The sequence below is a fragment of the Populus nigra genome, chromosome 2, assembly GCF_951802175.1.
Source record: "Populus nigra chromosome 2, ddPopNigr1.1, whole genome shotgun sequence".
NCBI lineage: Eukaryota > Viridiplantae > Streptophyta > Magnoliopsida > Malpighiales > Salicaceae > Populus > Populus nigra.
This window is the reverse complement of record NC_084853.1, coordinates 13510542-13515541: the sequence shown is the minus strand read 5'-3', so window position 1 is coordinate 13515541 and position 5000 is coordinate 13510542.

Genomic DNA, 5000 nt, shown 5'->3' with positions numbered 1-5000 from the left:
CAGCCCCAACGCGCCCGACGGCTTGGAGCGGGTCCCGAAGACGGTGGCCGGAATCGGGTCGTCGCCGGCCGGAAAACGGGTCATCGATGCCGGCAATACTTCGGGCCATGAGGCCCCCCACCTTAGTCCGAGTTTAGCAACAGCCCACATATCCCCCGCGGCAGGCCTATGGGCGCCAGGCCAGCGCGCCCCATGGCCAGTCAGGGGGCACCCCCCTAAAGAGCAATAAGTGTCATTGAAGCTCTGGCAGGGGGAGACACTACTAGGTCCCAGCTGTCACCCCCCCTCTAAAAAATTCATTTCTTGGTATTTTGAGCTGAAATTTTGCACAGAGGTTGGCAAAAATCCAATCCAACTTTATTAATTTTTCCAGAATTTTTCGAGGTCGGGAAGTATTTTTTTTTATTTTCCTACCATTAAAAATCGAGGAAATCGGAAAAAATAGGAACCGGCTCGGAATGACCCCAAATTCAGTGGGCAGCCTCATAAAAATATGGCTGATTTTACTGGATTGATTTCATGTGGAAAGCACGACGTTTTGTTGTAGGAATGCGGGAACCCCGGCGGCTCGCCTGCCGCGGCCAGCGACGTCGGGCTGGCCCCTGCAGCGCCTAGCCTCTCCCACGCGGGGGGCCAGGGCCCGAAGGCAGCCCCCCCGCGGGCGAGAGAGCAAGCCAGCAGGGGCTGTCGCCTGCCGCGGCCAGCGACGTCGGGCTGGCCCCTGCAGCGCCTAGCCTCTCCCACGCGGGGGGCAGGCCAGAACGCGGGGGGCCAGGGCCCGAAGGCAGCCCCCCCGCGGGCGAGAGAGCAAGCCAGCAGGGGCTGTCGCCTGCCGCGGCCAGCGACGTCGGGCTGGCCCCTGCCGCGGCCAGCGATGTCGGGCTGTCGCCTGCCGCGGCCAGCGACGTCGGGCTGGCCCCTGCAGCGCCTAGCCTCTCCCACGCAGGGGCAGGCCAGAACGCGGGGGGCCAGGGCCCGAAGGCAGCCCCCCCGCGGGCGAGAGAGCAAGCCAGCAGGGGCTGTCCGCGCGTCGCGCAGCGCGGCATGGCTGCGGGGGCCGCGCGCGCGCGCCCAAGCGCCCAAGGGCCCCCAAGGGCCCCAGGCCCTCAGGCCCCAGCGCCCCAGCGCCCAGCGCGGGCGGGCGCGCGCGCGCGTGTGGTCTTTGAGGGGCGCCGGCCTGGTGGCTCCCTAAAGAGCAATAAGTGTCATTGCAGCTCTGGCAGGGGGAGACACTACTAGGTCCCAGCTGTCACCCCCCCTCTAAAAAATTCATTTCTTGGTATTTTGAGCTGAAATTTTGCACAGAGGTTGGCAAAAATCCAATCCACCTTCATTAATTTTCCCAGAATTTTTCGAGGTCGGGAAGTATTTGTTTTAATTTTCCTACCATTAGAAATCGAGTAAATCCGCAAAACTAGGAACCGGCCCGGAATGACCCCAAATTCAGTGGGCAGCCTCATAAAAATATGGCTGATTTTACTGGATTGGTTTCATGTGGAAAGCACGACGTTTTCTTGTAGGAATGCGGGAACCCCGGCAGCTCGCCTGCCGCGGCCAGCGACGTCGGGGACGCTGGCCTGCGCTGTCGAGCCCGCGAGGGCTGTCTCCGCGGCAGGCCCCCCCTGAACGGGGCACGACAGGCCACCGCGCTGGCTCGTCCAGCGTCGACAGTCCCTCGTCCAGGTTTCAGATCGCGCCAAGTCGAACCCATGACCTGCTCAAGCCATCGTGCGCTGCCGAATTCGCATCTGCGTGTAGGCTGCCATTCCACGCGGCAGCCCCTGTTTTCGTCAGCGTGCCCCCCTGACGAATTTTCCTGCCTGGCCCAGTCCAGCGTCCAGCCCCTGTTCGTCGAAAAATCTGCGCTGCCGATTTTCCACGCGGCAGCCCCTCTTTTCGTCAGCGTGCCCCCCTGACGAATTTTCCTGCCTGGCCCGGCCGGTCCAGCATCCAGCCCCTGTTCGTCGAAAAATCTGCGCTGCCGATTTTCCACGCGGCAGCCCCTGTTTTCCTCAGCGTGCCCCCCTGACGAATGTTCGTCGAAAAATCTGCGCTGCCGATTTTCCACGCGGCAGCCCCTCTTTTCGTCAGCGTGCCCCCCTGACGAATGTTCGTCGAAAAATCTGCGCTGCCGATTTTCCACGCGGCAGCCCCTCTTTTCGTCAGCGTGCCCCCCTGACGAATTTTCCTGCCTGGCCCGGCCGGTCCAGCCCCTGTTCGTCGAAAAATCTGCGCTGCCGATTTTCCACGCGGCAGCCCCTCTTTTCGTCAGCGTGCCCCCCTGACGAATTTTCCTGCCTGGCCCGGCCGGTCCAGCATCCAGCCCCTGTTCGTCGAAAAATCTGCGCTGCCGATTTTCCACGCGGCAGCCCCTCTTTTCGTCAGCGTGCCCCCCTGACGAATTTTCCTGCCTGGCCCGGCCGGTCCAGCCCCTGTTCGTCGAAAAATCTGCGCTGCCGATTTTCCACGCGGCAGCCCCTCTTTTCGTCAGCGTGCCCCCCTGACGAATTTTCCTGCCTGGCCCGGCCGGTCCAGCCCCTGTTCGTCGAAAAATCTGCGCTGCCGATTTTCCACTCCGCAGCCCCTGTTTTCGTCAGCGTGGCCCCCTGACGAATTTTCCTGCCTGGCCCGGCCAGTCCAGCGCCCAGCCCCTGTTCGTCGAAAAATCTGCGCTGCCGATTTTCCCCGACGAACCTGCAGCTGCACAAATCCGCGCTGCCACTGCCCCATTGTCTGGACCAACAGTCTTTTCCATCAAGCCCTGGACTATAAATCGTCCAGACTCATCGCCAGCACCCGCTGCCGATTCTGCCGACTTTGCCGATTTCGTCGGCGCTGCCGATTCCAACACTGCACCCACCGTGTCTAAACCAGCGCTGTTTCGTCAGCGTGTCCCCTTGACGAATTTCCCTGCCTGGCCTGGACAGTCCATCTTCCAGCCCATGTTCATCGAAAAATCTGCGCTGCCGATTTCCCCGACGAACCTGCAGCTGCACAAATCTGCGCTGCCGATTTCCCCCCCTGTCGGCATGGCTGCCGCTGCCCCGATGTCCAGACCAACAGTCTTTTTTGTCGACTTTGCCGATTTTGTCCGCGCTGCCGATTCCAACACTACCCCCTGCATCCAAACCAGCATTGTTTCGTCAGCTCTTCCCCTGACGATTTTAGCCCTGTAACAAACAGTAGGCCTCCAATCCCGCCAACGGGAGCCAAGTTGATAGGGAAGAGAATTGAATGACGCGCCTGGTCCTCGCACCCCGCCACCCGAGGGGCCTTTTTCCCGGCAGCCTCTGAAAAACTCTAGCTTTCACGGTCCTCGCCGCCCCTCACCACCATGGCAGGCCTCTAATCCCACCCATCAGCAGTTGTAGCCGATAGGGCAGTGATTTGAATGACGCGTCGCGGGCCGCCGGGTCATCTCACCCGGCCATTAATTGGAGCGTTTTTGGCTGGCCGAGGATGGGGGGATGGATCTCTTCTTCCGAAAAAGCAAACAGTACATCGGGAGTTATGTTGACGGGGCATGGAATTGAATGACCCGTCGCGGGCCGCCGGGTCATCTCACCCGGCCATCCCGGGGAGCGTTTTTCCCGGCAGCATCGGGGAAACTCTTGCTTTCACTGCCCGCTGCCCAAGTCCCCACTCGCATCGGCCCCCCGCGCCAACAAGCCAACGCTGCCGAATCGGCAGACACTGCTGCCGAATCTGCCGACACTGCCCCGCGGGCTGCCACTGCCCCAGTGTCTAAACCAGCGGTCTTTCTCATCGAGCCTTGGACTATCCAGTCCGTCCTGACTCATCGCCAGCACCTGCTGCCGATTCTGCCGACTTTGCCGATTTTCTCGGCGCTGCCGATTCCAACACTGCGCCCACCGTGTCTGAACCAGCGCTGTTTCGTCAGCGTGTCCCCTCGACGAATTTTCCTGCCTGGCCTGGACAGTCCACCGTCCAGCCCGTGTTCGTCGAAAAATCTGCGCTGCCGATTCTGCCGACTTTGCCGATTTCGTCGGCGCTGCCGATTCCAACACTGCCCGCCGTGCCTGAACCAGCGCTGTTTCGTCAGCGTGTCCCCTCGACGAATTTTCCTGCCTGGCCTGGACAGTCCACCGTCCAGCCCGTGTTCGTCGAAAAATCTGCGCTGCCGATTCTGCCGACTTTGCCGATTTCGTCGGCGCTGCCGATTCCAACACTGCCCGCCGTGCCTGAACCAGCGCTGTTTCGTCAGCGTGTCCCCTCGACAAATTTTCCTGCCTGGCCTGGACAGTCCATCGCCCAGCCCATGTTCGTCGCAAAATCTGCGCTGCCGATTTTCCCCGACGAACCTGCAGCCGCACAAATCTGCGCTGCCGAATCTGCCGACACTGTCCCGCGGGCTGCCACTGCCCCAGTGTCTAAACCAGCAGTCTTTCTCGTCGAGCCTTGGACTATCCAGCCCGTCCAGACCCATCGCCAGCACCCGCTGCCGATTCTGCCGACTTTGCCGATTTCGTCGGCGCTGCCGATTCCACCACTGCCCGCTGTGCCTGAACCAGCGCTGTTTCGTCAGCGTGTCCCCTCGATGAATTTTCCTGCATGGCCCGGCCAGTCCAGCGTCCAGCCCATGTTCGTCGAAAAATCTGTGCTGCCGATTCTGCCGACTTTGCCGATTTCGTCGGCGCTGCCGATTCCAACACTGCCCGCCGTGCCTGAACCAGCGCTGTTTCGTCAGCGTGTCCCCTCGACAAATTTTCCTGCCTGGCCTGGACAGTCCATCGTCCAGCCCATGTTCGTCGAAAAATCTGCGCTGCCGATTTTCCCCGACGAACCTGCAGCCGCACAAATCTGCGCTGCCGAATCTGCCAACACTGTCCCGCGGGCTGCCACTGCCCCAGTGTCTCAACCTGCGGTCTTTCTCGTCGAGCCTTGGACTATCCAGCCCGTCCAGACCCATCGCCAGCACCCGCTGCCAATTCTGCCGACTTTGCCGGTTTCATCGGCGCTGCCGATTCCAACACTGCGCC